The sequence below is a fragment of the Furipterus horrens genome, unplaced genomic scaffold, assembly GCF_987537825.1.
Source record: "Furipterus horrens unplaced genomic scaffold, mFurHor1.1.pri manual_scaffold_16, whole genome shotgun sequence".
NCBI classification, from domain to species: domain Eukaryota; kingdom Metazoa; phylum Chordata; class Mammalia; order Chiroptera; family Furipteridae; genus Furipterus; species Furipterus horrens.
Genome location: NW_028327186.1, coordinates 7,513,077 through 7,535,466, shown reverse-complemented (window position 1 = coordinate 7,535,466; position 22,390 = coordinate 7,513,077). Strand labels below are relative to the sequence as shown.

General features: G+C 47.2%; 2 long non-coding RNA genes across 2 annotated transcripts; one reads left to right on the top strand and one right to left on the bottom strand.

Annotated features, from left to right (window-relative positions):
• The first annotated feature begins 60 nt into the window (after positions 1 to 60).
• Positions 61 to 7,219, top strand: LOC149992044 (uncharacterized). The gene is made up of 3 exons (XR_016508455.1): positions 61 to 326; positions 3,313 to 3,375; positions 7,025 to 7,219. It is a non-coding gene; the product is annotated as an uncharacterized LOC149992044 (long non-coding RNA).
• Positions 7,220 to 9,058: 1,839 nt separating this feature from the next.
• Positions 9,059 to 12,879, bottom strand: LOC149992043 (uncharacterized). The gene is made up of 3 exons (XR_016508454.1): positions 12,698 to 12,879; positions 12,221 to 12,281; positions 9,059 to 9,785 (listed from the first exon to the last, which is right to left on the bottom strand). It is a non-coding gene; the product is annotated as an uncharacterized LOC149992043 (long non-coding RNA).
• Between the last annotated feature and the right edge of the window lie 9,511 nt (positions 12,880 to 22,390).

The following is a 22,390-nucleotide window of genomic DNA, read 5'->3' as shown; positions in this document are numbered from 1 at the left end:
CGGAGCGCGCGCGGCGGAGCCCGGACCCGGCACCCGCGCCGAGGCCTGCACCCGGGGCTCTTGCGGCCGAGGCGGCTGCGCGGTGCTTGGCAGGAAACTGCGGCGCCCGGAAGAGCCCGCGCCGCCGCCACAAACACGTTGCACCGAGTCATTCGACGGACCGCGGCCCCACGTGGGCGGGGCAGTTCATCGGGCCGGGTTGCGGGCTGCGCTCTGCTCCCCCGCAACCCCAACCCCCATGAAGAATAATGGCCAGGCTCCCTCTTGTGCAGGCTCTGTGCTGCGGAGTTTGTTCTATTTCATTTGGTCCTACAACCCTTTAGGAGGTAACTGTTTCTATTATTTTCATGTAATAGTTTATTTAGGATCCAGAGAGCCAGCTCATAGCAGCCCAGGTTGTGCCAGACTAAGAATCCAAGCCTCTGTGACCTGGAGGTAAACCCCCATTTTATTGATGGGGAAACAAATGTGCAGAGTGAAGTACATGGCGCCATGCCCTGTGCATTGCATATATTTCAATATCTCCCCAATTTCCCTCTTTCTGTCAAAAAGAACTTCCTATCTCATGGCTTCAATTATTCAGACATTTTGCACGTCCACTTATGAACTGGATTGGAACGTGCGTTTCTGCATTCATAACTTTGCTGTGGCCAGCAGTTGGGGGGACTAGTAATCAGTCTCCCTCCCGGGCTGAAGCTTCAGACCCCAGGGGGTAACTGCCTGGCTGCCTCTGATTTGCAAGCTAACTGATGCTTAAGTGAAGGTTCTAGTGTGAGGTCCAAAGACGGGATTTGACAGAGAGCCCAGAGTGCTTTCCTGGAGCACCAGAAATTATGTACACTGAGGGATTCCGGAGTCACCTTTCACCCTGGGGGTGGATTCTGACGGGAAACACCTCAGTGGTGGGTCAACAGGTAGCACTTACAACAAGAACTCAGAGACCTTCAACAGCTCACTCCTGGACCTCTTAGAGAAAGAGACAAAGAAAGTAGAATGTATTGGTTAGCTATTACTGCCTAACAAACTACCCTAAAACCTCACAGCTTAAAATAGCACACATGTAGTATCTGACAGTTGGTGTGGATCGGTTATCTGAGCACAGCTTAGCTGGGCCCTCTGCTTCAGGGTGTCTCACGTGGGTGCAGTCGAGGTGCCAGCAGGGGCTGGGGTCTCACCTGAAGACTAGTGTGGGGCAGGACCTGCTTCCAAGCCCAGTCAATGGTTGTTGGCCGGTCAGGTGTCCACAGGCCGTTGGACTGAGGGCCTCAGTTCCCCACTGACTGTTGGCCACCGGCCACCCTCTCAGTTCCTCACCATGTGGGTTTTTCTGACATGGCCACTTGCCTCATCAAAAGGCCCAAATCTAGAAGGCAAAAGAAAGAGTCTGCTAGCAAGACAGAAGCCATTATCTTATGAAACCCAATCACAGAAGAAGCATCCCAACACCTTTGCTATATATATTCTGTCAGAGACAAGTCACAGATCCTGTCCACACTCAAGGGAACGATTACACAAGGGTGTGACTTGTCAGGAAGAGGGGCTTCTTCAGGCCACCTAAGGAGATGGCTGCCACTGCATGCGCTACATTTTGATTTCCTGAAATGAACAATAATCAGGTTATCAGAAGCCATCACCCAGGACGTGTTACTTGAAATGCACATCCACTATTCCAGCATGCTCCAGTGGTGAGAAATTTGGACAGATCCCATGGGTCAAGTCTCTTCCAACTCAAAAATACCACTTCATGGCATGTCAAAAATGTTGCTTTAATACAGAGCCAGCAGTATCATGTCATCATGATATAACCTTGATCAGAAACTGGCATGTGGTAAAACAAAGAGCTACTGGGGTTTGGAGCCTCAGTCAAGATGAGAGGTTTGACCACTGAGTGGCCTTGGCCAAGGACTTAACTATCAAATTCAAGTTTGTTTGTTTGTTTGTTTGAATGTCTAAAATGAGGACAGTCATACCAAGTTCAAGAAGGTCGCAGCCATGAGCAGGGAGAAAATATTAGTGCCCTAACGCTTCTTTTGCTACAGTTCAAGGATCAGCATAGATCTGTGTGACTTGCATTGACTTAACAACACAAATGTAGAAAGCATAAAGGTTAGTTATTTTTATTAAAAATTTTATAATCTTGCCTTCTTCCTGATTATTTGCTGTGCATATCATCAATGACAAAGGACTTACTTACGAAATGCCCTAGAGTTCCTTACACATTTTGATTCAACCAACCATCCACATGGCATTTTTTTAACATGCAACATGGATGACAGGCAACAGAAACAGACTCTGGCTGATTTCAGAAAAACAGAGTTTTACTGGACACATGTTGGGTTGCTCTTAGAATCAACTATCGGACAGATCAGAAGTTCTAAAAGTGTGCTCTGTGGACTGCTGGGGTCTCTGAGACCCTTTCGGGAAACCTACAAAGTCAAAACCAATTCCATAATAACATAATAACACTAAGATGTGATTTGACATTTTCACTAACATATGCCCTGACAATGGCAAAGGCAATAGTGATGAAACCTGATGGTAGCCTACCATAAATCAGGACAAGCTATACTCATAGTAATTGTATTCTTCACGACCATGCAATAGGAAAAATAAAAGGCCATTTTCACTTTAGAATGTCATTGAACTATTCATGAAATTATTTAAATCTTGACCCTTGAGAACAGATCATTTGTACATTTTATGTGATGAAATGTTAAGTATGAATAAATCACTTCTGCTGCACAATGAAGCATGATAATTGTCTCAAGGAAAAGCACATGTGCAAACTCAACTTGTCACTTTTTTCAAAAATTAACAAGATGAGCCTGTCACTTCAAGGATAACGACTAACAGTGTTATAGCTGATGATAAAAATTCAAACTTTCAAGCAAAAAATTTGAATTTTTAGACAACTTGTCAATTCAGATGCTTTCTGTCAATACTTCAAGACTTTTGTGATGAGCATGGTGGGGATACTAAAAATGTGGGGTTTGGATATTGTATAATGAAATATGTCAGAATTTGGAAGGGCATAAATCAGCAAACCAATTTTTCCAAATGGCCAATGCACAGTGTTACAAAATCATGTATGAGTGAAAGATCCATTCGAAGTGCAAGGTAAACCAACGGATTTAGAGGGAACACAGTACAAAAGTTCATTGGTATGGTTCCAGATTTCACACTGCAACTAAATCTTTAAGGAACTACTGCTTTAAAGTTTTGGTGAGGCATCAAAGAACGCGCATACTATCTGAAAAGGCTCTTAAAATTCCCTCCCTTTTCTAAGTGCATATCTTTCTTCATATTCTTCAGCCAAAACAACAAATTGCCAGAGATTGAATGCAAAAGCAGATACGAGAATCCAGCTATCTTCTGGTAAGTGTGACATTAAAAAGATTTGTAAAAAATGTTAAACAATGCCACTCTTCTCATTTTCTGAGAAAATATCCTTTTAAATTATGTTACTGATGTTAACATGCTAATACATTTATTATTTTGTTTTTAAGTTATTTTAAAGTTATCTCCATTTAAAATTTTGGGTGCAGTAAATATCAATTCGGTAAAACAAACATAAACAAAAGCTCTTTGAGGTCCTTCTCCTTTCTTAAGACTGGAAATCAAAAAGAAACTGAAAAGTTCTTCAGACAAAAAATAAGTAGTTTGAAAAATGCTGAGTTTAGAGAATGAGGCTTGCAAAGAAAGGAGCAAATCAATTAGGACACTTTCTGCTCTGGGAAACAGAAAATCCAGCTTTAACTGACTTAAACAAAAGCAAATCTCTTCTCTCAAATAAAGGAAGTCCCAGATAGGGAGGCCGCAGGGTTGGTTCATTCAGGACCCTGGATCTCTCCATCTCTCTGCTCTGCTGTCCACAGCATTAGCTTCAGCCTTAGGAGGGTGGCCTCCTGGTCACGGGATTGCTGTAGTGGCAATCAGGGTGGCATGCCTTCTTGTTCACAAATAGCAGGGGAGAGAGAGAAAAAAAACCTTCCAACACGGAACGTAAGCCCACCTCTCACTCTGACTGGACCATCTTGAGTGACAGCCCACCAGGGGACTGTCATGCACTGATGTGACTGGACCTGCCGTGGAACTAGGGTGTGAGAAGCCCCCTGAAGAACATTAAAGGAGAGGAAAGGTTCTGTTACAGAGAGGAGGGGAAGACTCCCATGCCAATAGGCATGGAAAAGGTGGCTGTGTCTGGCTAGGCTTCTAGAACCAAAGCCAAAAGGAGGCCCAGGAAGCATTCTGTTAGGAAGCTATTAACCAACAGCACTGTCCATCAGATATTCTGCAGGCTCTGCCAGCACCAACGCCTCCTCTGTCACTGGACTGCCACTGCCATCGTCTGCGAAAGAGTCAACGTCTGAACTGCATCACTTAATCGCAATTCAGTCTCCAGCCGAGAAGAGAGGAAGAATTAAAGAGGGCAAAGTCAACCCAACCTAACTCAGGAGGGGGAGCAGCCCTCCAATGTGCCTCAGTCCGAGAGGCTCCCAGGACGCAGGACTGTCCTTCTGAAGACAAGGCTAGCCCCAGACAAACGAGGAAGTGTGTGTCACCTTACCCAACTTCTCCGTGCTCAGGTTTACGTAGCCTCAGGCTCTTGTCCCTCGTCAACCCATGTGCAGACCTCCTCACACCAGTTCCCCCACTGGTCCGCTTTCATAACAACTAAGGCTTACTGAGCATTCACTCAGTATCAGGTATTTTACATATTTGTTCCATTTAATCCTCCACACAGGCCTATGAAGAAAATGCAATTATCACTGTGAAGAAACTGAGACTTGGAGATGTTAAATAACTTGTATACAAATAGTTCCAGAAGACCAGCCCACACCAGTGTAGGAAGGGTCTCCCCACTCTGCTTTCTGAAGTCTGCCGGACAGAGACAGTGGGAAGGAGGAAGGGAGTTAAAAAGTTAGAAAAAAGAAAGCAGGGAGGGAGGATGAAAGAGGGAGGGATAAGAAAGAGTGGGCATGGCCCTGGCTGGTATGGCTCAGTGGATTGAGCTCCAGCCTGAGAACCAAAGGGTCGCTGGTTCGATTCCCAGTCAGGGCACAGGCCTGGGTTACAGGCCAGGTCCCCGGTTAGGGGCATGGGAGAGGCAACCACACATTGATGTTTCTCTCCCTCTCTCTCTCTCTCCCCTCCCCTCTCTCTAAAAATAAGTAAAACCTTTTTTAAAAAAAGAAGAGCAAGCGAGCATGAGTGGGAGAGGGGAGCCTTGGGCATCCTCTGAGAACATCCTGCATCTCAGCAGCAGCCCCTTCCAAAGGATGCAGCCCATCCTCAACCTGCTCCCACTCAGCTCTCCTGGGGAGCTGACAGGGCACCAGCTGCAGCTCATTTTACTCCCCACCAGAAATGAGGGCATTATCATATGAGATTCATGCCTATTTTTATAAATAATTCATCTTTCTTTGCACAGAAGTAAAACAGCCTGAAGCTAGAACATTTAAAAGGAACATCGGTGCCTGATTCATAAAATAATAATGTGCTGGTTTGCCAGGCAATTTGTGAAAGTCCCAAAGCTAAAATACATGGAGTTCTAGGTCTATTTTTAGCCTGGAAAAGGCTTCCCAATGTCTTTCTCAGTTCACACTTGATACAGGGCAGTGTTATGCTTTCTCTGAAACTGGGCTTTCCCAAATCAGTTACATTCAGACAGGGAACTCTAAAAGATTCCTTGGCAAATAAGCACATTTATAAGATCCAAGCCACCAGTACACAAATACTTTTCAACTCTACAAAAATAAATAATAAACAAAAGTAGAATGGAGTCTGATCAACCATGGCTGTGGGAAATGGGACCATAGGTTGTTAACATTTATGTGATTTTTCCCCAAACCTGACAGTGAGATTTCTTTTATAGAAGGAGAGCAATTCCAGAGCTGGAAAGGCTTAAAAACAGTTGTTAGATAAGATTTGGGCCTCGGTGTTAGATAAGATTTTGGCCTGTCCCCCCAATATTGTGCACTACTTGTTTTGAGATCTTTATTTCATCACCTGTGATGATTTTTAAGACGCTCTGATTGCTTTTGTCAGTTTATCTCCCAAAGTATGCACAGCAAACATAATGCTGGTTCCGTGTAACACAGGGGTGACTGCCGGTCTGGAGGGACTAAGGTTTCTTCCGGGACGCGGGACTTTCGGTGCTAAACCAGAAAGTCCCAGGAAAACCAGGACCCACTGGTCACCTTACCTCTGGGGAGCGGCTCTGGATAAGCAGGGCCAGGGGCGGGGCATAAAATAGTGACCGCACACTTTCACATATTTGGAGTATTGAACTATGTGAGTTTATTACCTCTTCAGAAAATGAGATTAAAAATATTCTGCCAATATCAGATGAGAAGACTCTTTACATCAGCAGATCTCTAAGAATGGCAAACAATAGTGTATTCAGCCTAAGCAAAAATAACATCATTACATTTAAGTTCTGCTTTACTATTTCATTTGTTTCTGAAATATATCTTCCAAAGGACTTGAGAATTATTCACCAAAATAACTAAAAATTTTGCCAAGTTCTTTAACACTCATTCTCACAACACCAGAAGGTAAATGGGACTCAGATTGTCCCAGATCGACGAGAAGGGAAGAGGAGACCTCAGATGTCACCCGACTTGCCCAGGGCTGGATGTGAGTGTGTGGTGGCCCCCTCTCTGCCGGACAGGCCTCTCCTGTGCTGGCCTCCTTCACAGCTGCTTAGTGCTGTCCAGCCATGGAAACGGCAGGCTGCTGCCAAAGAGAAATAGTTCTATCAAAGCTTCTCAAGTGTCCCCGAGGATAGCCCGCCAACAAGCAGGGATGACATAATATTGGCTGACGGAACCCTCCCAGCCAATCACACTGCAGCAAAATGTGCCACCCACAGAGCAACTTTAATGGTCCTTTAATAGGACACACAATCCTGAGGTGCATCATGGGATGAGGGCCCCAAACTCTGAGAGAGGGCTGGCGCATCTGCCAAGCTCCTTTTTTGTCTAACGCACATCAAAGTCACAGTCGTTCTTTTTCTTCTCAGAATGAAGGTCCTGAGAGGCAAAGACCAGATGGGCAGAACCGAGGGTGAGGACGGGGGCAGTCCACCCTCTGATGGCTGTTTGTAAAATAAATAGCAGTTGCGAGGCAGACCCCAGCCTGCCTGACGGAAACACGCCAGCTGTCATCTCCGAGTGTTGCCATGGGTGTCTGCATTTCCAGGAGTCGCCCCATGCCCAGACACTCTCCACGCCTGTCCTGCTGTGATGCCCACGACGCTGTCGCGGCCTCTCAGAGAAGGCCTGGGTGAGGTTTTGCATCTGCACAAGTTCATGTTTGACTCCCCAGGCAGGGCTTTCCGAAGGACTGAGGCGCAGACCTGCTAAGTTCTGAGGTGCCCCCAGGTGGCACCCTCTCGCCCTCCCCCAGTGTGAATGCCAAACCTTCCCCCCTCTGTGGAGACCCCGCTACCTCCACGTCACGCCCCAGCCTCTTTCCTTGCTCCCCTTCCATCTCAGGATGCCCCTCCCACTCAAGACCGTTTCCTGCACCTTACCCAGGGTGGTGTCTCTGCCCCCGCTAGGGCTTCGTCCCATAAATTGCCTCCACTTTCTCCTGTACCTTCAACCTCTGCTAGATACTTCCCATTCTGGTCTCTCGTCACTTTTTAAAAAAAAACCCTCAACTTTATGTGCCTCCCGCCTGGCCCCCAATATCTCTAGCTGTCCTTTCCAAGAATTTCTAGGCGCCTTCCTGCCTTGCAACTCTGCTCCCTGGAAGGACTGGATCTCTAACTCCCCAGGTTTTCCATCTTCCCCCGACCTCTGTCTCCCTCTCCATAGCTGCTCCCCTGCCTTTAGCGCAGTCTGCAGGGTTGCCACCTGAGACCTCTTCTCATTCTGCCCCCTCTCCCTAGGGCCTTGACCACGGCCCTGGCTTTAAATGACTTTCTCAGTTTGTCCCCCGACCATCCTAAGAGTGTCTGTCTCCAACATGTCTCCAAAACTGGGCTCTTGTCTTACCCCAAACCCGCTCTGCCTCCTGAGCTCCCTGGCTCTGCTGCCCCCCCCCCCCCACAGCAGCTGGCAGAGCCAGCAGGCCGGGGGTCAGAGCCCAAAGCCATCCACATTCATTCCCTTCTCTGGCTTCCCAACACACACACGGATGCAGACACCGATGTAATAGCCGTCAAGTCAGGGGTTCTGTCTGCTTTGTTCATCACTGCATCCTCGTCGGCCGGAAAGGCACCCGGCATAGTCAGTGCTCAATAAACGCTCTGATTGAATGAACAAATACGCAGTTCCTTAGTTTGTCAGGCAACACAGTGGTTAAGCATACATATTTAAAGTCAGAAGGCAAGAGTCTGAATTTTGGCCTTGCCGTTTTCTCTCTGTGTGAATTTTTTAACTGAATTAATTTAACCTAAGTCTGAATTTCCCCATCTGTAATATGGGCATAAAATAGCAGCCAACTCAGGAGTTCACACTGGTAGGATTAAATGGGAGAATACATGTAAAGAGCTCATCACAGTGCCTGGTACAGATCAAGTAATCAATAGGCATCAGATATTATTGATGTTGTCATCATTCTTCCCTGTCCTCAGGTCTCACCTGTATAACATCCGTCCCAACCGTTCCCTTAGGCTCTAGACTCCTCCCCTCAAGTAAATTCCCACCCTACTGTCCTACCCAGAGTTGCCTTTTCACCACAGCCCACATGCATTCCCCTGTGACAGCATGGCTGACCACCAGTCCCAGCTCCCCCAGAGCTGAAGAGTTGCCCAGAATGAGGGACTTCTACTGCTAAAACCAGAGAGTCCAGGGGGCACTGGGTCACCTAATGACATCGATCGCATTGTTGTGAAGTTAACTCTCTCTCTGGCAAGACTGGAGAGCAGAAATTTTGCCTTGCTCATGTTCACAATCCCTACGTCTAACCTAATGACAGGCACATATACGGTCCATTTTCAATAAATATTTGCTAAATGTGTTCATCGAGATAGCAATTAATTGAGGCAGCGAAAGAGCTAAAGGTCATGGTTCAAATCCTGTGCCCCTTCCTGCATGATCTTATTTGTTTGACCCTGACTTTCAGGCAAATTTCTTGGTCTCGCTGAGACTCTGTTTCCTCACTTGTAAAACGGAGATAATAATATCCACTTTATAGAGACACTGTGAAAAGTAAATGGGTGTAAAGTGGTTAACATAACAGCTGGCCTATAACAAGCTTTTAATAAATGTTAAATGTTACTGCTATTTATTATTTCAAGAGTTAGCACAGTGCATTCAGTAAGGATTGGTCCCTTCCCCCATGAAATAAATTAGTACATGTGGCCTTAAATATATAAGGCAGAAAAAGCTTCCCTTAAATCAGTGGTTGGCCACCTTGGTGACACATTAGAATCCCCCAGGGAGCTTTTACAAAGACTGATACCCAATCCCAGACCAATTAATTCAAACCTCCAGAGATGCCTCTGCATCAGCTCCGGAAAGGGCTCCCCTGGTGATTCTAATAGGCAACCAGGTTGAGAACCTTTGCCCTGGGGCACTGGGTTAGCAGCTCTTCAGCTCCTAATTGCTGCACTGGGTCTTTCCAAACAGTTATCCCTAATCTAGCTACTGTCAACACCAAGTGCTTCCCTTCGTCTCCCGGGCAACAGCGGGGGAATTCTCAGCCACCACAGGCGGGTACCTTCCTTCCTCACACAGGCTCCTGCTGCTCCCTTCCCTTCGGAATCTTCACGGCCTGATATTCTCTCAGAGATGTAAAGAGATGAAAAAGGGGTCACTTCATCCGTGTCTTCCCTAAGGGGACAGATGGTTCCATTTTAGAGCCAGTGTTTCTCAAACTGGGCTCCACAGACATTGTGAGGACCCAGCAGTTCTGCAGGAGAATTTTTTTATTTGTGTTTTCGATTTGCTGGTCATCTCAAATGTGACTATTCTGCATTTTCTGGTACCGTCTTTATAAGAGACCCACCGCCAGATCAGAGTGCCCAGTTTTGTGTTTTGTGACGTAAAGGCAGTGCACATACACATATTTTTGAAGCAGTCTGACTCAAGGGACCAAGGCGAGAAGCAAGGCAGGAGAAGCAAAACAGACACCAGATCACCAGCACGCAGCCACTAGAGCTAAATTAGCTGCTGAAATGGATGCAGTGTGCGGGTCCTGTCTTATTAACAGTTTGCAACAGTTCATCATTTCGTCAGCGGTGAATTGTAAGGCGCACTAACTATGTGAACATACAGATGATTTTTAGCCGCAAAGAACACACATAAGGTTTCATCTTTCTCATGTGAAGAAGTAGGCAGAGCTGGGTGACAGCTGGCACTGGTTCAGCAGCTTAAGGGTGTTGGGGACCGGGGTCTCTAGATGGGGATCATCCCAAGAAGGCCACTGCTGCTGTCTAGCTGTCACACTCAAATTCCTGGCCAGCAGGAGGAGGATGGGGCAAAAGGACTGCCTCACACTGAGTCGTCTAGCCCCGTGAAGCACATTCCCAGAAGCCCCGCAGTGTCTGCGTCTCCTCACGCCTCACCCTCCTCATCCTCTGCGTGGCTCTGCCCATCTAAGCTCTTCCTAAGCTTAGGCATGATGCTGCGTTGCTAAATTTAATGGACATTTTTCACTCCTCATCTCCCCTGACCTCTCACTCTCTCAGCAGAGTGGGAATTCTTTCTTAAAATACATTCTTCCTTTGGCCTCCATTTACAGGAAATACAGAAGTTAGAGAAACATGTTAACATCATAGGAATCCAACCAGCGAAATCTAAACTGTGGAAAACACCACGAAGAATGACCTGATCTTCAACAAAAAATGTTTTAGGAATGGAGAACAGACCCATAGTTATTTAAAAGAGATTCAGAAGACATATAAGCCAATCCCAGTGTATAAATCTTATTTAAATTTTGATACAAATAAAAAAGTTAAGACAATTTTGAAAATTTAAACACTAGCTGAATAGTTGATGATATTAAGTGATTATTTCTAAATTTTAGGAATGATAACAGAATATGATGATGTGTTTTAAACAGAGTACTAATATTTTAGAGGTGCATCCTAAGATATTTACTGGTGCAATAGGAGGATGCTGAGATCTACTCCAAAGTAATCTGTGAAGAGTGGGAATGGGTGGGGGGACAGAGGAAACTGCCCTTGCCTTTACACTAAAGGGATGGGTTCACTGGAGCTCATGAGACTATTCTATTTTTAAAATGCTCAAAATTTTGGCATACTAAAAAGTCTTAAAAATAATGGTGAGTGAAAAAAAGAATAAAAGAGGATATCTACCACAGCATTTATGTAAATTTAAAATATATAAACACATAAAAATACAAATAAGAGGACACACATCAAATATATCAGAGTGGTTGTTGTTAGGAAGATTGGGGAATGGACAAAGAGCATCAGATAACAGGGCATAAAAATCAGTGACACAAGAAGCAGGGCTATGAACTCAGTCCTCTGCCTGTGAGGTCAAAAAGAGAATTTCACACAGTTGGGAGAATTAAATGAGATGTGTCGGTACTAGTCCTGGCACAGCGCCTGGCACACCAGATTCTTTATAAATTTGACTTCCTTCCATTCCCTTTACTTCTCACCATTTCCCCGCCCTGCTAAGAAATAAAAGTGATCTGGTACGTTAATTCACTGTAAGACACTAGGAACCGACAACCTTACCTTACCTTCCTGTCTCCTCTGCAGAGGCTACTCAGAGAGGGCGATTCTTAAGAAGTGAATCTCTAATAAGTGAAATCCCTGAATTCTGGGAGCAATTTTTATTATTTCAGCACAGAGCCCTAAAGCGGAAAGGCCACCAGGGCGCACCGCAGGGCGATTGCTGGAGGGCTCGGGTCTGCCGGCCAGCCCGCAACTCTTCAGGGAGGCATTCTGAGTGCGTTTCCTTCTCCCTTCTTCTAACTAGAACACATCAACACCAAAAAGCATACCCCCTGCTAGCTCACCCCCAGAACCAGAGAGCTCCCCACTGCAGCTTGATCTTAGATGAGGATCAAAGTGAAATATTTATGTTCTGAGCTTTGCTCACCCACCTAGTTGGAAAGATTTCCATTTCATGCCCATCACCACCAGCAGAAGCCAACCTCTACCACTGCCCTCACCCGCCTCTATGGCTATACCCGCCACGTTCCTTCCAAGAAATACATGAGCTTTTAATTCAAAATCACGTTCTAGGTGACTGGTTCAGTGGGAAACATTCACAGGTTGCCAGTGACTCACCCAATAAACTTGACACCCAGCAATTGACTGGAGACAGTGGTGCGTGACAGCTGCTCAGTGGCTGAAGGTGACAAGAAGCAGAATTCAACATTGGTTTAGAATAGCTGCATGCTCCTGGTTCATCTCATAGGAGTGAAAAGCAATCAATTAGCAGTCTTCCTGACTGCAGCCTGGCTCTAACAGGTCAAAGTTAAGGTCAACTGTAAGCAGAGGAAAGGGCATTTCACCATCTGAATACAGAAAAACCCAACCAATCATGTACACGTCTCGATAGCATATTCTGCGTGTCCACCACCATGCTGAAGACATTGAAAGTCACTCTGAGACTTCTGCCTTCAAAATCTCAATAGTCTTGTGAGGAGTACAGAAAATTACACAGTACAACTAAGTAACCACATAACTATATGGCATTTGTCTCTGCCTGGAGAAACCCTCCCCTCCATTTTGGTAGGAATGCACTTAAATGCCAATACCCACAAAGAATCCTTCTGTTTGCTCAAGTCCAGAAATGGCAGGAAGAACCAGAAACTCGAGGCATATGGCTGGTTGGCCAGGCTGCATGGCAGGGGGCCGGGGGTGGCACATGGAGAGCACAGCACTCTCTGGACAGGTGACTGGTTTCCCCAGTGGTGTCTGCAATATGGTCCAGGATGTGGTTGGTGCCTTAAAAGAAAAAGAAAAGAGGCCATTGAGGGAATCTAAGATGTCACAGTCTGCGTGGATGCAGGGACGTAGCCAAAGAAGAGCTGTATTAAGAAGCATTAAGTTAGACTGAACATTTAAAAAGAAAGGAGACACATATTCCAGTATCAAAAATGAGAGAGGGACATAACTACAGAGCCTGCAGATACTAAAAAGGATACTTTATATGCAATAAGTAATTTTATGCCAAAAAATACAACTTAGGTGAAATGGCCAACTTCCTTGAAAGAAATGACTATCAAAACAACCACTTTGTAAGATGTATGTGTTTAATCGCTATGTTGTACACCTGAAACTAATCTAATATTGTAAGTTAACTACAATTAGAATATAAATTTTAAAAAATTACGAAGCTGCCGTGTTCCAAGGCTGTAGAACAAACCTGAAACATCAATTACAAACAGAGAAAATGCTAGTTTGCACGTCTACACACTTCCACTTCCTTGAGTTCTCAATAGCATTCAAGTCAGAGCATTCGTGAACCGACAAAGCCTCATCATTTAAAATCAAATAGCAAAGTTCTTTAACCAGGGTCTCGGCAGAGAGACTCAAACGGAAGCTTGCCTTCCTGGCTTAATGTGAACAGAGAAAGAGGGTTAAGGACACCGGTTGAGGGAGTGCAGTGGGGGAGACAAATCTGGAGGAGAATCTAAGAACATTAGAACCACACCCCACTGCTCCAAAAAGCTTAACCCAGAAAACCGCTGTGACGGCAGCTGGCTGCCGGCTCTTCTACAACAGACACGGACAACCCAGGCCCCCACAGGGGTCAGGCACCAGCTCAGGCACCAGGCAGCGAGAGGGGAAGCGGCTGGTGGGCCCTTGCAGCCTCGCGGCTCCGTCTGCTTCCGCAACAGTGCATACGCTCGGGATCCCCAGACCTTCTGGGTTGTTATCTGAAATCCCCCATTGGTGGCTCAAGTTTAAGAAAAAAAAAAATTCCGTGTGGGCCAAACAAAACACATCAGCAAGCCAGATACTGCCTGCCATCGACCAAGTTGGGGCCTTTCCTTTGTGGTTTGCTTGTAGAGGGTGGATGTGAAAAGGGGAGATGACAGGGAGGTGCGCTTGCTTGCTTGTTTGACTTTTTCCTGAGAGATCAAGCTCTGGACATTTTTATTTCTTTTTCATAAACTTTGGGGCATGGGGACTTCAAAACAGAGTTAATAGCCACCATCAGACATCCCGGCTCTTTCTCCATCCTGCCCCCAGGACCCAGCAGATAAGAAGCTAAACCCTAAGACTGGAAGAGGTTGGGTTTCTGCTCTCGCCTTCATGCTGCTGCCAACTCCCTGCCCCGTCTTCAGTTTTTGAAACGGTCTGGTGATTTTGTTTATGGCTGTTTCCATGCGGCTGAGCAACGACGGGTGGGGCGAGGAGGGGCAGACAGAGGTTTCACCTGACTGTGAAAAGATGTTATCCCATGTCAGGAAACGAGATGAAAGGCAAATAGGACTAGAGATCCCTGAAAAGAAAGCAGCTTCATTTCAGCCTCCAAGGCCAGGCAGCAGTGGGCCGAGCTCGCGTTGTCTCGAGTTTGCCTGTCACCGCCACCTGCTTGAGCCCCACTGAGCCAGCCCGAGGAGCTGCTTCAAACGGGCTCCGAGCACACGGCTGGGAATGTCGGGCCCTCATGAGCCCTCTCCCACCAGCACCCAGACCCCCGGCCGCACCCTGAAGCACGGTGCCTGCCATGCAGTCCCTGAGATGAAACCGCTCAGGAGAGCAAGGGCAGTAGGCGGCTGCCGCCTTCCCCGACCCGGCGGAGAGGAGTGAACGCTCAGAAGCTCAAGGGGCTAAGAGCAACAACAGGGAGACCACCAGCGTGCAGGCGGATGCTGAGAACATGTCCTCGAAGCCTCTCTCCCAGCGCACTTGGATCAGCTCCGCGAGATCCCCACGGAGCCAGCCCCACTTTCTAAGGAGCTGTGCCGAGCACTTCAGGCCCCAGTCGTCTGTCTCCTTTGCGGGTTCCCATCAAGGCCACTCAAGCCACAGTTTTCAGTAAGCTTGCAACGGAAGTGTCTCTCTTCGCACCAGCTCAAACAGAAAGTCGAGGGTTTCCGAGGCACCCCAATGCTCTCTGGGACGCCGGTGCCAGCTTCCTCTCCCCCAGGCCCACAGAGGGAGGCCGAATAGGCCTGTACCTGGAGGCGATGAGAGGGGCACGGCTCCACAGGAAAGGCCGGCAGGGAGTTAAGGGGTTTCTTTCAGGGACCTGGGGACTTCAGGACTTTGTGAACACTCCAAGTACTGAGAAAGGAAAGAACAAAAGATCCCGGCCTACAGCCTCTGCCCAGCCATGCAGGTGGGCCGACTGTCCTCTAAATTAGAAAGCCTCGAGCCCTGGCTGATATGGCTCCTGCCTGTGAACCAAAGGGTCGCTGGTTCGATTCCCAGTCAGGGCACATGCCTGAGTTGTGGGCCAGGTTCCCAGTCGGGGGTGTACAAGCGGCAACCACACACTGATGTTTCTCTTCCTTTCTCACTCCCATCCCCTCTCTCTAAAATCATAAGAAAGCCTCTGTTCCTGGAATGATCTCTAGAAAAAGAAGACAGGCCCTTCAGAGAATGAGCCACCTTAATGTTAATGTTCCTGGAAAGGAAAAATTCAAAGAGAAAACACGCACAGAAGTATCACTACTCTTCTAAAGGTCTTCCCAAATTCTGAAAGAATTGTAGAGATGAGTATTTATATCTCACACTTACTGAGTGTCAGGTGCTGTTCTAAGTCCTCTAGATGCACGAGATCTTTGTATCCCCAAAGCAATCCTACGTGGTAGGTGCTTCTACAGCTTTAACATGCTAATGAGAAGACTGGAGCACAGAGAGGTTAAGTGACTTGCCCATGGTCACACAGCCCATTAAGGGGAAGAGCTGGTATTTGAACCGAGACTATCTGAGTCTCTATGCACTACTGCCTCTTGCAATTTAATACTATAAGTAATTTTAAAAAGACATAAAGAGCATGTTGTAATGAACAAAGTACTCTTATTTTTTTAAATCGTTCCAAAAAATACTTTTGTTTGGCACCCACCAAACGCAGGCCCAACAGATACAGGGGTGAGCAAGTGACAGCCAGGACCTGGCCACACAGCCCTCCCCTCCAGCAGCAGCCAGACCGTGTCAACTGCTCCTAAAATCACATCTGTGAGGGCAGCGGTGCGGGCTATAAAACAAAGAGACACGGGGATCATCACTCTGCACAATAAATATTATTTTCCTCATTTTATATATAAAGAAACTGAGATTTCAAAGTAAAATGCAACCTAACAAAAAGAACACACAGAATTTCACATTTTATTTATTTTTGAGCAGCTACTGAATAGATCCACATTGTCTGACACTGAAAAAAGGCCAAGGGTGTATGGAAAAAAGTCTCCTCTGCACCCCTCAATCCCGGCCTCCCCGCTTCCCTCTCGGAGGCAATTGATGCTGGCCTCCCATTCTGGGGTCTCCTGTCACACACACGCGTGCACAAGTCATACAATACACACACATTTTCTTTCCCTACACACGCTCTCTGGGTGTTTTTCTCTAACAAAAAGATGCCCACTGAGCTTCCTCATTTCTCATGCCTATATTCAGGGCATGGATGTCTAACTGCTATTGTGGCCAGTCTCCTGCTGATGGTCATTCAGGCGATTTCCAAACGAGCACACACGATGCTGTAGGGACCCACTGAACAGACAAGCCACTTCATACATGTGCGCGTGTGTCTGCATGATAACCTCCCAGAAGTGGAATTACTGTGCATTTGTAATTCTGATAGATAACAACCATACGGGCCACCACTGAGATGTCCCCAGTTTGCACTCACCCAGCAGCGGTGGGCATGCCTGTTTCCCCAAACCCCGACACAGTGAATGCGCAGTGCTTGGAGAATGACCAGGGCCCTCCGTCCCTCACGCACTGTGGGCCAACTGCAGGCCTCTCACTCTCTGATTCCCGAGGGCCTCATGGGAAAAGTGCCCCCCACCACTGCGTTACTGAGACATCCAACACTCGGCCCTTTGGAGCCAAGGAGGGAGGCTCTAGAGCTCCCCCAGAGAGCAGCTCATAAGAGATCCCCAAGGCCCGCAGAGGGCCACCTGCACAGAACCAAGGGCTACACAGGCCCTCAAAGCAGACTCCAGTAAGATGGCTCAGGCTGTGCAGCCAGACAGACTGCTTACTATCTCCTGGGGAACCCCTAGAAGACCAGCTTCTAAAGCAGTGGTTCCCAACCTTCCCAATGCCGCGACCCTTTAATACAGCTCCTCATGCTGTGGTGACCCCCAACCATAAAATTATTTTCGTTGCTACTTCATAACTGTAATTTTGCTACTGCTATGAATCGTAATGTAAATATCCGATACGCAGGATGTATTTTCAAGGTTACAAATTGAATATAATTAAAGCAGTGATGAATCACAAAAACAATATGTAATTATATATGTGTTTTCCGATGGTCTTAGGCGACCCCTGTGAAAGGGTCGTTCTACCCCCAAAGGGGTCACGACCCACAGGTTGAAAACCACGGTTCTAAAGCATCAATGCAATCCTGCTCCCAGACTACATGCTGGTGGGCAGACGGAATGCGCAAGATCCACAGCAGCCAGTTTAGCATTCTAGCTCATTTCTGCAAGACATTTAAAGAAAACTAAATGTCACGGCCAGGGTGTGGTAGCACCTGAGGCAAATTAAGGGAGGACACAGAGCTTGGAACAGAATCTCAGTTGACAGCTGGCGGCTAGAGATGGGTTGGAAGTTTGTAAGATGAACTTTATACCAAGGCAGAGAGAAGAGAGGGAAAGGATAATGATAATGGTGTGGTGTGGTGGCTACTGTCCACGCCCTGCCCACACCCGGGGCCAGTGCTCTGGCTGACTGCAGAGAGGTCCGCACCCACCGGCTCTCCACCAACCGCTGACGGCCGCAGTATAAATGCCCCGGGCTCCCTCACCCCTTGGATGGGATAACTCTCTATCACAGTCCACGTTGCCCATGGGATCGAGCTCCAGCTGCCCAGGGTGGCAGCTGGCTTCATGGCACCCCTGGTTGCCTGCCTGCTCCTGCCTCATTTCCAGTGTGTCTCAAGAGCTGCTTTTGGAAGAACCTAAGAGTGAATAATTGGGCATTTCAGCGTGGCAGGCACTGAGCAAGAGGCTCGGTATACATTGCGCAGACGTGACAGAGCACCTGTCAAGAAAGGACTGCGCGTGCGTCCCGGGAAAGGCCAGGCCTCTGTGTATAAACAGAGGTCCATGATGACAAAGGGAAGAGTGATCCAACTCTGAGGCCAAGCCAGGTGGACAGAATGCGACAGCAGGTCTCTCTCGGGTCATGCATTCTCCGACAAGAAGACAAGCTCAGAAATGAAGGCCTGCTGTCTGGCGCTCTGTGCCCTTGAAGAGTACACACTCCCTGGGGAAATCATCTCCCCGAAGTGCATAGGGTTTAGTCCGCCCAACTTCTGCAAGTCTGCCCCTTGCTCCAGAGGTGGCCTGAATCCACCATCACAGATTAGGGGGAGAAAAAATTAAAAAGGCCTCTTCACCTCTTCCAGGAAAGGCAGAAGTGAACTCCAGTTAAGTTTGGGATCTTTAGCATCTCATTAATGACTCTCCTCTCTCACACACACACAGAAGGCACAGAAAACCACTGCCTAAGCCACGAGCTGTAATGGCCGCTGTCCTTCTAAGCAGGAGGAAAACAGGCCATGCTTTGTGGCTTCTTGCAACAAAAGCCCCATTCCTTAATGAGGTTTATTTAATTTAGGGCAGTAGAAAACTTTTGGGTTATTATTAGGCCACAAATTAAGGCTAGTGTTCATTTAATTGCCCCACTTAACAAAAGAAACTTGGCTTTTGTAAGTTAAAGAACTATTTTTAAGTGTTAGAGGCCCCTGGGTAACCTTGAGTAAGGTCTCAAACGTGCTCAAGTTTTGGTGCCCAGTCCGTAAACTTAACAGACTGGGGTGAACAATCCCAGAGGTTTTGTCTAGCTCTACCAATCTACATTTTATTTACCTCGCTCCCTTCCTTCCACAGAGGTTCCTTCCAAACCCACATTCCCAGGTAAATTAAGTGGAAAAAGCAAGATATAAAGCAGTGGGGGGAGGGGAAGGAGACACTCCCATCACTTGCCTCCTACACAGCACCCCATCCAGGGACCCGGCCCTCTATCCAGGCTTGTGCCCTGGCCGGGAATTGAACCAATGGCCTTTTGCTTTGTGAGATGACGCTCAACCAACTGAGCCATGCTGGCCCAGGCAGCAAATATTCTTTTAGTTTTAGAAACAAAGTGGGCATAAGAACATATCTCTAAATTTGTTTGTATATGCATCAGAGACTGTGAAGCGGGTATTCAGACCGTACTTACCTGCGAGAGGAGGTGACAGGTGCTGGGCAGTTGGGGTGACTTTTTGCTGCGTGTTTCTCTTTGGAGTGACTATATTACCTATTCAAATAATTCAACCAAGAGAAAATGAAACAAATTTAAAAATCCACATCTTAATTTTATCTGTTCTTTCTAACCCTCAGGGTCTTTGGATACTGTCGAGGACCATACATCTCCTGCCTACTCAGGACCCCATCCCCCCCCCCGCCCCGCGCCCCCTCCCCCCACCCTGCCAAGTTCTCCACAGAGGATCCCATCTATGGACTAAGAAGTTCCAAGAAGACAGCAAAATCTTCCCTCTGCTAGCCACGGGGGGGAAAAAAAGATAATCCCTTCTCTCAGTGAATGGGGTAAGGCACAGTGCATTATCCAAGGGCTTCTCCTGGCTAACACCAGTTGCCACCTTAGGAGGAAGTTCACAGTTACTGCAGAGGGCCAGTAAGGCTTTAAAACCCATATTCATGAAAATGTGATAGGAAAATTAATCTTTGAGTTTTATGGCCAACAAAATGTCTCTTTTATGGATGTTTCCGCGGTCTCTGCTGGGACCCTCTCGCACTCTTTCAGAGACTGTGTTGTAAGAGGCTATCCCTGTCCCCCTCCTAGGGCCTTTCTCCTGCCTGGAAGCACATGGGTCTCTGCTTCGGCTCTCTAGCGCCATCTCGTGCTATTTTGGAAACAGCCACACATTTTTAAAGAACATGGTTTTTGAAGTTTTACTGTAGAAGAATTTCTACAAAATTCTCTACTAATGTAATAATATTTAATTAATAACAATAATATTCTATAAGAAAAAGAAACTTAACCCATTGCTCTAGCAACGAGGAGTCTCGGCTTTTTCCTGAACATACCCAAAAATATTTCAAAAATAACCTTAAGTGTAGAAGTTGGTTTTATTCATCTTGCCTTTAGCATTGCCTTTGAGAGAGAAACTATCTGTGAGATAAAAGGGAAGATACTTTTTGTGTTTAAGGTTTTATCAGACCCAGAAAGAGGATCAGTGTAAGTGAAATATGTTATAGACCTGTTTTTATCTGCTGTCTTAACACCTAGCAAGTGGCCGTGACATACACAGATGGAAGCAGAATTGTCCTGTTAGTGTAAATGCGAATGTAGTCTAGTGACACCCCATGTTGCTAATGACGGAATCTATACCTACAGGCCAACAGGACTGCGAGGTGGGTTATGTTGCTAAAGCCAAAATTGTTCATCTCAAAGGGGAAAAAGAGGGACTACATTACACGTAAGTGTGAAGAGAAATCAATCCTTTGGCTAATCCAGTAAGTGCAGTATCAGGATTTTCAGCCCCAGACCCTTAGAAGTTGTCATCGAGCCTTTCATATTCCTGTGGAATCGCAAACAAACCTTCCCTCGCGCCACAGAGAAATGAAGAAATGGAAGATGCTCTTGGCGAGTTACACCTCAGGTCACGTGTGTCACTGAGAGGACTTTAAAATACCTGCTCTCCTCGCAGGAGGCCTTCAGGACTCAAACACCGGCACTGTTCTGGAAATCCAGTCCCTTTTTCTACTGACCTACTCCACATGGAGCCCAAGGGAGTTCAAACAAAACAGAGCCCAAGAGAGGAAAGGAAGCTGGGGCCTTCCACGTCTGCAGCCGACCTCTATGCCAGAGGATTAATTCATAAAAGCCAGTCCTTACAAATTGAAAGTCTCAGAAGGAAAACATAACACTTCTCTAGTGAGAAGCAAAGCAGGTGGAGGCCTCATTAAAATAAGTTTTTTTTTCTTTAAATATATACCACATTTCCCCAAAATACACATGGTGGCATTCATGAAATAAAGGAGTCAGGCTTGAGGTCAGAGAGCCCCGAGTTTGAAGCCTGCCTGGGCTGCCGCTTGCGTGATTCGTACGGTTTCATCAGCTGCTCTGGGCTCCCGCGTCCCCATCCTGACATCGAGGCTAGTGGTACCTATCTCAGGGGACTGCAGTGAGTACAGGTGATGCACCCCAGGACAGAGCCTGGCCCAGTCAGGTGTCCAGTCAATGGTGGTGCCTCTTCACGATGGTGACGACAACGACAGTCCTACTGTTAACACTCCTCCCAGACACAAACCTGCCCCTTCTTCTAACTGGCAGCCACATTCACTAGTAACAATAGCTGACACCCCATGAGCACTTACCATGTGCCAAGTATGTACAGTGAATCATTTTACTTAATTCCCAGGGTACCCAAAGGTAGCCATAGCTAATCCCCCCCTTCGTACGTAAGGAAACAGGTTCAGAGAGGCTGGGTAACGTACTAGTCAGGGAAGGTTAACTGCTATCACAGACAGCAGCAACGTCTCAGTGACCCAGCATGGTGAAGGCCCACCTGTCCACCACATCCCTGCTGACAGAGGACATCAGAGAAGGGACTCCCTCCGGCAGTCACGCGGGGACCCGGCAGTCACGCGGGGACCCAGGCTCCTTCCACACTGTGGCTCACCGCCTCCTGTGCTGGAGTCCACTGGGTCCTCTGCGGCTAAGCTGGCAGGTGAGGAGGACAGGGTGAGTCTATCCATGACTCTTGCCCCCTTCACCCCAAGGTGACATGTGGCACTTCCTTCTGCTCATACCCCAGTAGCTAAAACTAGTCTCTTGGCTCTGAGTGCAAGAGGCTGGGAAGTACTGGTGATCTCAGGAAGGAGGGGGTAACGGAGGTGGATATTGACAAGCAACAATACTTCTACCACAGTGAACTTGCCTGAGGTCACCTAGCCAGTGGGCATGGAGGTGAGATGTGAACCCAGGCAGTCTGCGTCCAGGCCCTGATTTAACTAGTCATCTGGAGAGGGACTCTGAAGATTTTAAAACAGAGCCACACAAAGTGTTCACCTTTCTCCCAGTCAAAAGGTGGGGTCAAGGTTGAATCTGGGCTCTGTTAATCCCGAACCAACAGACTACAGAAGAAATGACACTATGACCATATCCAGGCTCTTGAGTCACTAGCAGCTTGTCCTTCCTATTTCTTAAGATACTTACTTTGGAATCCAGCTCCCATGCTGTGAAGAAGCCCGAGCTAGTCTGCTCAGAGAGACCGCATGGCATAGCCATTGTTGGAGAGGTCCCAGGCATCATCCAGTA